The sequence below is a fragment of the Rutidosis leptorrhynchoides genome, chromosome 3, assembly GCF_046630445.1.
Source record: "Rutidosis leptorrhynchoides isolate AG116_Rl617_1_P2 chromosome 3, CSIRO_AGI_Rlap_v1, whole genome shotgun sequence".
Lineage (NCBI taxonomy): Eukaryota > Viridiplantae > Streptophyta > Magnoliopsida > Asterales > Asteraceae > Rutidosis > Rutidosis leptorrhynchoides.
Window position 1 is genome coordinate 397,760,278 of NC_092335.1, and position 10,801 is coordinate 397,771,078.

At 30.2% G+C, this 10,801-nt stretch overlaps 1 long non-coding RNA gene across 1 annotated transcript; it reads left to right on the forward strand.

The window, feature by feature from the left end:
• Nucleotides 1-972: 972 nt before the first annotated feature.
• LOC139903029 (uncharacterized) lies at nt 973-3,561 on the forward strand. The gene is made up of 3 exons (XR_011777878.1): nt 973-1,121; nt 2,511-2,578; nt 3,512-3,561. It is a non-coding gene; the product is annotated as an uncharacterized lncRNA (long non-coding RNA).
• Nucleotides 3,562-10,801: the final 7,240 nt, after the last annotated feature.

Here is a 10,801-nt window from a genome sequence, read left to right on the forward strand (position 1 = left end):
TAGTTTGCTTTAGAGGATCTTGCTTTTAGATTGAATTAGGATTGGGTAGCGTATCCCTAATCGCCATGCTCGGCTCTTATTTTGTGTTTAAAATTGTGGGGTCGAAACTTGTATTTTGTACTTAAAGGGCAATTTGGGTCGATGTGGGCCCCGCCTCGTAAAACTTATTTTATTAATGGAACGTGTTAGTTTTTCATATATGAATATGTTGTGAAAAGCGTTTTGTCTAAATACGTCGGGAAGTGGTCAATCTTTTGGACAGACCGAAATGGAGCGCCGCTCCAGGTCAAATGGCGCGCCGCGCCACTATGCTGCACAAAGAAATTTTTTTATTTGATATTTCCGCGTGATCGTTTGTATATCGGGTTGGGTTGTTACAATTTCAAGGTAGGAACTACATTCCTACGGAACCGGCCTATTTTCCTCCATGGACCGACTATAACGACCCTTATTTTTTCATTCTATATTTTCCCTTAATAAATGCTCAAACAATATAATTAAACTTAACGATTAAACTTTAATCAATAATTGTTAAGCGTTAAAAAAAATTTATAAAACGTATAATTAACTTTGTGTAATGAACGACAAGTTAATAAAAAGATAAAAATAATGAGCTTATTAACTTTTGTGAACAAAATGTAATACTTTAAACTTGTAGCCTTTAAACATTAAACTAGAACATTTAATGAGTTATTTTAACTAATCAAAAGTGCAAGGTTTAAAATGAAAAAGTTCCATGGAATGCCCTAACTTGTTCCCTAAGTAAACCTAACCCTAACCCTAATTCTAGAACCCTCTAATCCTCCCTATAAATAGAGGCCTAGGCTAGAGCTAAACATGTACCAAATCTCATTCACAAATCTCTCTCTCAAATCTCTCCCCTCTCTCCCTATTTTTGGCTAAAAAACCGAAATCACCACCCCCCAACATCGAATTTCTTCAACAAGATCTTCAAGGGTTTTCAAGCAATCTTCAAGATCTTCAAGTGATCTTCAAGGTTGTTCATCATGTTCTTCGTGTTCGTCGAAGATCTTCAAAGGTGTTCTTCAAATCTTTAAGGTTTTGATCTTCATCTTCAAGTGTTCATCAACTTTTCTTGTTAATCTTCATCCATCTTCAAGGTATAAGACTATAAACCTAAACTTGTCCATTCAATTCCTGTTTTGATTCATGTTTGTTCTTGATCCATATTAATCATGCATAATTAACCTAAAACATTATATATATATATATATATATATATATATATATATATATATATATATATATATATATATATATATATATATATATATATATATATATATATATATATATATATATATATATATATATATATATACATATACATGCAAGTCAACATATACATACATATATGTCGGCTACAAAAAAAATATATATATATAGTGTATGATCTACAAACCCTAAATATCTAACCCTAATCTATTTAAACCTAATCAAATCTCATTAATTGAATATATAGTCACTTATTAAAATTAATTAGAGTATACCAAATATCTTTAGTTATTAAGCTTGCTAACCTTGTTTTAAGTATGACTAAATTCGTATTTATTAGAACACTAATTTTTCAGAAACTGAAAATATTTTGAGTTCATATTTGGATTCCCCTTTCAAAACCAATCAAAATGCATATAAATATCATGCGATTTGGATTAAAATTCAGTTAGATATGGTTAAAATAATTTTTGAAGTTTCCATATAAAATAAATCCGAAATTTTTCATAAATTTTTAGAAAAATCGTTAACTTACTTAATAAGATAACTATTAGACATATTAAATTAATAAATTTATATTTTTAAAGTTATCTTGTTTAAATAAATTTACAATATATATACACGACACATATATTGTACATATATTATTAAAACTCTAAATTAACTTTAACCTAAACCTAATTAATTAAACCTAAACCCTAGGACATTAATTAAACCCTAGTCATTTATTACAAACCCTAATCATTAAAATACCACTTTAATTAACTAAACCTAATTAATGAAACCCTAATACTACTTATACTATTAATTAACATGTATACACTATTATTATTACTAGCACCTATAACCTACTACTTATATTATAACACTTAAGAACATTTTGGGATATGTATTAGAGATGTATAGATCTTCGAACTTTCTTAACGAATGGTTTCTACGAGACTCTAGGCAGAGGGTTTGGATTTCCGATTTAAAGGGTCCTATGACTCAAGCCCCTAGATCTGAAATGGCCATTCGAAGGGAAAGGGGTGATTGGAAGCTTATCTAATACGACAAGTATCCTAAAATGAAAAACACTCTTTAAGTAGAAACTTTCTAAGTATAGAAACTTACTAAAATAGGGAACCTACTAAAAAATAGGAAACTTTCTAAAAATGAAAACTTTCTAAAAATAGAAACTTACTAGAAATAGAAACTTAGTGAAATAAACTATACATAAACACATACTTAAACTCAAACATGGGCAAAACACTTACTACTCTTGAATGTCATAGGTTGACTTTTCTGCTCACTCGTTCAACTCTCTATTTCGAGGAATAACTCTCTCTCTCTACTTACTAAGGTGAATTCATAGCCCCTCTTTATTGCTAGTAAACTTACTTACTTTACTTGGGGTGAGACACATGATGTTTTTACTTTTTTACACTTTAGACACAAGTACCAAACTGTTAAACTATGCTATACCCGGTTATGTCCGACTAAGTCCGTACAGTGATATTTTTAATTGCTGCTGCATGCTTAATTATTGGGGGTAGGCCGATCGGGAGTAACGTCCCCGATACATTTGACTAAGTCTTTTTATTACTTGATAATGAAATTAAAACCGACAAGTACAGATACAACTTGTCATGGGGCAAACTTAAACGTTTAGTCTAAATATCACGCTTTGGCATAACTTTAGATCCTGCGGGAGATCAACTTTACAAACTAAATCTTGTGGACTAAAAACAACAACAACAACTTTTGTTAAACATATGATTTCACCCAACCTTTTTGGTTGACACTTTATCATGTTTTGTCTTAGGTGCTGATTGATCAAGTTTACTTACTTACTGCTTATGTGATGCTACTTGGACTTAGGATCAAGAACTATCGCATTTATTACTCTTGCATTTGAAACAATTACTTTATTGTAATTTCCATTATTGTAACGACATCTCATTTTCCGCTGCGTACTCAATAAAGCTTATTTTTTATCATTTAGAATTGTTCTCGTATTATAATATGTTGGTTTATTTGATATTAGTGACGTTCCTTCCAGACCCTATTGGGAGGTCATCACAGAGTGGTATCAGAGCATAACCAGGCTGTTATAGAGAACCAGGATTACATCTTTATGTGTGCCTTATTTGCTAGCTAGGGTGCCTTAGCAATCTAGGAAACTATAACTTTTCCTGCCTTAGACTTTAAAGCACTTAGGATTGCCTTGAAATCTTAAAACATATGCTTTACAATCTTATCTTAAAACTGATCAAAATCTCATTCCTAATGTTAGGATGTCTAATTCTCACCAAGCAACCAAAATGAATCTTTTCAAGCTAACCGAAAAAGATACTAAAAGGTCTTCCACTGAAAGACCAGTTCAAAGTCCACCTTATGGCTTTGGTGGTCCTCCCTCACCAAACTATAGTCCGGATACTTTACCTAATTCTCCCGATCACCACCCGACTCCAAGACTGGAAGGCAAGGGGAAACGTCTTGAAGAAACCGGCCAGTCAAAGAAAAGATCTCGAACCCTTTCCTACGATGAAGTTGATGCCAAGTACAAGATCATGAATCTGCGAAAAACTACCGATGACCTAATTCGACATATTCCAAGGATCGATGTTCAAACCAAGAAGCTCATGGAGGAGAATGCTGAGCTAAAGAAAGAGATAAAGTTGGTAAAGTATGAAAGTGATAGAAATGCCCGATGGGGGAAGCAATCTCTCTCCTACCTAAGAGAAGATGTTGACCTTAGATTAAAGATGGAGGAAAACCGCGTGAATAATCGACTTTCTATGAGGGACTACAAGTACCATGAAATCAACAATGGAGTTTCTAATCTTTATGATAATCTCGAGTTCCTGCATAAGAAACAAAAGGCGAAGAATGAGAAAATTGAGAAGTTTATGAAGAAGGTTGAGGATGAGAAGAAGGAATATGAAGACTACTTCAATCTTAATATTTCCTAGTTATCTTTCCAAATTATTATCCATGTAAGGGCTATGCCTTAAATATTCCTATTTCCAACTCGTGTAATAAAGGCTTATTTAATGCCTCGTTCTTAATAAAATAAAGTGTTTTGCTAATATCATATTCATCTTTATCTCGCTTAAATTTTTTTAAAACTTATGACCTATCAGATTTATCAAACTTCTATACACCCTTATGTAGTGAAGAATCATGGTTCACCCAACTGCACCAACTCTTACCACGATGTCTGACTACGTCCATTTCCTAACTTTCACAACTTCCATAACTTTCAAGGATATGAAAGTTGACCAAGTCTATAAAGACTGCAACTTAAAACTAGCCAACCATAACTAGACAAGTTCGTAACTGTTTTCATGGATGACATTTCGATCTACTCCAAGAATGAGAAGGAACATGAGCAACATTTGCAAATTCATTCTTGAACTCTTTAGAAAAAGAACAACTCTACGCAAACTTTTCCAAGTGCAAGTTTTGGCTTAAAACCGACATGTTGTCGATCGAGCTAAGATTACTGCTATCCTTAACACACTATAAATCATCATTGATCACATATCCTGACCTTATGAAGTGATATTAAAATGGAAATATGAATTAGTGAAATATAATGACGGTGGCCAACGTGATTATATTCCGGTAATTCATAGGGATATTCCAATATCATGACATATGGAATAGAAAGTGAATCAAAGAAAACTCTCAAGATATCTGTTCAAGAACCCATATGCAAGGGCATGAAAGGAGAAAAATGATCATCTTGATATTATTAAATTCATTTACCCTAAATGAATATCTCCTGATCATGGATACTTAATCATCACTTGTTATATCCAGATCCTCTCTATTATTACACTTTTGGTACGACTTTTGAACCCTCAAACGTCGATATTACAAACACCATGGCCAATGAAGCATGGAACCTCCATACGTGTAACGTTCTGACTATCATAGTCAAGAAACTTCTCGAACATCTATTTATAATACTTGGCACCATGCAAGTAATGGTGTCATACTCAAACAACAATCGATCATTATCAACTTGAAAATCAAAGGTGAAATACACTATCTCAAGTTGTGGCTTGAGCTACACTTATCACATCTGAAAAACTGCTGTAACACTTGAAATGATTCCATCATACTTTAACGTATCCTCCTCTCAGGCCAACTAAGGCTGAATTCAAACGATCCTTATATAGTTGAAAGTCACTGCTTTAGAACTTATTTATACCTGACTATGCGACTGTCAGACTATTCATGCTGAGTTTTCGAACTCTCACTGTCACTCAAACGATTCAAAGTTACAAGTCTTAATTGAAGTTCTTTCATGCATAACTCTAAATCCGAGGGATTTACTCATTTGATGATAATCACATTATCATCCTCCTTACTTTAACGTTAACATTTTGAGTCCAAGGACTCGTGCCTTGATAAAAGTCAATTCATTTGTTTTCACTACCTCGAAACGATTATTACACAATTATTCTCCGAAATTTTTAAATCTTCAATCAGTTTTTCTCAAACAAATAAACTCTTAAATATAAATGTCCCGTTTTCCAAATATTTCTTACACGTGTCTTTATTTTCAAATTATCCCAGAATTTATAAAGAAAATGATTTTCCACTTATGCGATCTATAAAATATTATACATAAATTTACCTATACATATTTTGACTAGTATATACCAAATTATACTTTCGCTTCTAAAAATTTCCACTTTGATTAAATCAAAATTTCTTTACAATTTTACGTAACCCTAGTTTTACTATGAACATCATTTCGTCACCTTCTCTAAAATTACTTTCACTAATAGTATAAATACTTTCGCATTTTTATTAATTTACCTTTATTTTATTAAATTAAACATTCTTTTAATCAACTCTTGTTCGTATTGTTCAAATTATTTCACATAAAATAGTACGTGTTGTACACAACTCAAGTTTTACTAATAGCTCCGCTTCATTTACATTGTTATATCAAACATCGCAATTTTTCAAAATTTCTTTGGCTTACTATTAAAACTTTCGTATTGCTCTCCAAACCGTTGGGATCACCTTTCTTCTCATTCTCCGTGCAAGAACGAGACTTATGTGATGACCCGGGAATTTTCGACCAAATTTAAACTTAATCTTTATATGAATTCGACACGATAAGCAAAGTCTGTAATATTGAGTCTCAAAATTTGTGAACTGTTTACATGAAACCATTTGACGTTTGACTATTCTTGATGATTCACGAACATCGATGTATAAATAAATACGTAAAATTATATGAAAACTATACATATATAATATTGTAATAAATATAAATATAATTAATAGATATTAAAGCATCAACAAAATTACATAATTGGCAGCTATTATAATAAATTGTAGTATATTAAACTTAATTACAAATTTGAATATAACAATTATATTAATACTATTATCATTACTAGAATTATTATTAAGGAACAATGTTAATAATATTATTAAATAGATTGTTATTATTACTTTCATTATCATTATAAATATTAATAATAATATCAGTATTAATGATATTATGATGCAAATATGAAATTTGTTATGTACAAACTATTATAATATTAATAGTAATAATACTAATTTAAATATGTATATATAATCTGTAGATATAAATTTTATTGTTATAGTATTGTTATTACAAATATGATTATTATCATTAGTATTATTATAATTAGGATTATTATTATATCAGTATTATTATTAAAATTATGAATTGTATTTTATATAATTTATTATAATTAGTAATGATATTATTACTATTATTTTATTATTATCATTTATTATTAGTAATATTAGTATTCTTATTAAAATAAATGTTAATAATATTATTATCATTAAATACATTGGTACTTATTAATATTAGTTAAATTTAATAAGCAGATAATGTAACTACTGATATATACATATATATAAACACATACATATAATATATAAAATACAGATAATGTAAATATATAATCAGATATAGATAATTATATAAATAAATATACGGACATATACATAAATAAATACTGATTATAAAACATAGATATAGATACAGGTTATACACATACGTATTCAGTTTCAATCACCATCACATTTATTTTTTTGCTAATTTGTTCTGGTCCCCAATTCTGTAGAAAGATTCGAAAACAAACTCAGATGAATCCAAATGCAGTTACCCATCTTTTTCTGTTTTATTTTTATATTTATCTTCTGTTTCTGATTTATTTTTCTTTCGAGTCTGATAGGCTACAAAACAAAATTTAGTTGATTCGATTCAGACGTAGTAATATCATTTAACTTCTATATAACCTTTGGCTATTACAACGTGAACAAAAACAGAAAAATAGAACAGATAACTTAAAAAAAAACTCGCCAATATATGTTCTTGATAAATTTTCCATAAACTCGAATTCAAACCTTATTTCAAAATCCATTAATGTAGTCTTGTTAGGAATCACCCAAGAAAACTTTCTGTAAAGTTTCAACTTCTAATTTTTTGGATTTAGTTTAAATTTGCGAGTCAAAGTTTTTAGAATAAAAAGTCAACCATTGTTCTTCAATTAAATTCGAGTTTCGTGTTATGATTCAAGTGAAATTGAGGATTGAGATAGAGTCTAGGAATGATTTTGAACTTAATTCGTGTTGTAACAATTGTCTAAAACTTTCTCAAAATCAAAAATCAATTTTTTTTTATGAAACCGTCGATGAACAGCAGCAGGTTTCTTGTCTTTTTTTTTTTTTTTTTTTTACAATTAATCACTTAGTATTTCTGTTTCATTTACAAATCCTAAAACCCAAAACAATGTTTAATTGATATTGGTTAATCCCTGAATCGATTTGATTTGGTCTCTGATCAAGTTGAAGAAGATGAGTTTAATCAGAAACCAAGTTAAATAAATTAAATCGCAAACTAAAATAAGAAATCAAAAATAGAGGGACGGTTGAGGTTGCTAACGGGTGAGCGAGTGGTCACGGGTTCGAACCCGGGCATGGGCTGCTATTTTTTTTAAAAGCTTGTTGAGGTAGTTTCAATATTAAAAATTATCATTATTATTCTTATTCTTGTTATTATTATTTTTATTATTATGATTGTTATAATTATTGTCTCTAATATTGTATTAGTATCATTTTTATGTACTATTGTTATTATTAACAAAAGTATTAATAATATGGTTATCATTATTAGTATTGTAATATAATTATTTTTTTTATTTTTACAAAACTTGTTATTTTGTTAACATTACAACTATATAATTATTATTAACATTATTATGAGATTTTTATTAAAAACTATCATTAACGTTATCATTACTAAAATTATCAATAGTATTATCATTATTATCAATATCGGTATTATAATTATTTTATCATCTTAAATATTATTTTGTGTTACTAAATTACTATTTTAACAAACGAATGATATAAATATATTTATTTCATATAATATAACAAAAACTATACTTTTACTTAAAAATATATAAAATGATAATATAATGAAGTAAATAAGTTATTGATATAAAAATTTATCATTAATTATAATAATATATAAACTGTTCGATTACAAAAATGTATATTAATAAGTACACAAATGATATAGGTTCGTGAATCCGAGGCCAACCCTGCATTGTTTATTTGTTCAATATAGTCATATGTATTTTTACTACAAAATACATTAGGTGAGTTTCATTACTCCCTTTTTATATATATTTTTGGGACTGAGAATACATGCGCTGCTTTTATAAATGCTTTACGAAATAGACACAAGTACGTGAAACTACATTCTATGGTTGAATTACTAAACCGAATATGCCCCTTTTTAGTCTGGTAATCTAAGAATTAGGGAACAGACACCCTAATTGACGTGAATCCTAAAGATAGATCTATCGGGCCCAACAAGCCCCATCCAAAGTACCGGATGCTTTAGTACTTCGAAATTTATATCATGTCCGAAGGAGGATCCCGGAATGATGGGGATATTCTTATATGCATATTGTGAATGTTGGTTACCAGGTGTTCAATCCATATGAATGATTATTTTTGTCTCTATGCATGGGACGTATATTCATGAGAAATGAAAATCTTGTGGTCTATTAACATGATGGAAATGATTATTTATGTTAAATTAATGAACTCACCAAACTTTTTGTTGACACTTGAAAGCATGTTTATTCTCAGGTACGAAAGAAATCTTCCGCCGTGCATTTGCTCAATTTAGGAATATTACTTGGAGTCATTCATGACATATTTCAAAAGACGTTGCATTCGAGTCGTCGAGTTCATCAAGATTATTATTAAGTCAATTATAGCTAGATATATTATGAAATGGTATGCATGCCTGTCAACATTCGATGTAATGAAAGTTTGTCTTTTAAAAACGAATGCAATATTTGTAAAATGTATCATATAGAGGTCAAGTACCTCGCGATGTAATCAACTATTGTGAATCGTTGTAATTGATATGGACTTCGTCCAGATGGATTAGGACAGGTCTCTACAACTTACTTCTTTACGTACGTCATCTCTTCCTTGTTATGCTAATCATTAAGAAGTTTCTACTTCCAGTATTTCATGGATAAACTACAACGCTCTTGTAAACATCAATTCTACGATCTTTCGAACAAAGAAGCAGAGGTGCCTTCATCCTATAAATAATGATTCACATTTATTTGAATCCGTGTTTAAACTCGTAAGTAAATAATAGACCGACTCACCATTTGTACGAAAACACTTTTCTTACTTTGAAGGAGTTACCTTAAACATTTATGAAGATACTCTACACATTTCTTCCTTCGAGGATTGCAACTAGATGAAATTCTAGTTAAGTTTTAATCTATGATTTGACCTGAAACTGAAATCATAAATCTTAAAGTTACATCCTGAAACTATTTCTAAAGACAAGTTCTCATGTATACTGAACGATGTCTTTCATTTAATCACTCGTATTATCCTGAGGTCAATGAATCCTCAACTAATGTCTCATTTATCTATTAGACATCTCTTGAAAACTAAAGGTATCATGGTTACCTTTCGCAACTTGAAGCTGGTACTATCCCTAACAAGCACCAGCCATACATCAAACTACGTAACTGCAATCTTTACGTACTCTACTCTATTTTATCTGCCCTACTATTGCGACATAAAAAACCAAAATCTTAATGAGCTCAACGATACATTTCATGCTGATATAGCATCATCTTTCCTTTTAAAAGAAAACTAGTCAAACGACACTCTTGTTATTCCTTGGAAAAATCTCCGCATTTAATGCACTTTGTAAACGACCTAATAAGGTTAAGGATCATGAAATCAAACGTGTAAACAAAACAATACACTTATTGTTAACTCTCATTGGAATTCACGAAATGGCCCCGATTGTACCAGGGAACGTGAAAATCAAACTCTATTCAAATCCGTTGGGATTCGCGTAGCAGCCCCTAACATACATGGGAACGCGAAGACTAAACGATACGGAAATACCTCTATCTCTTCTCAACTGCTGATGCAAACGAGAGCTTTACCTAAAACTTCGGGACGAAGTTTCTAATAACGGGGAGGTACTATAACGACCCTCATTTTTTTATTCTATATT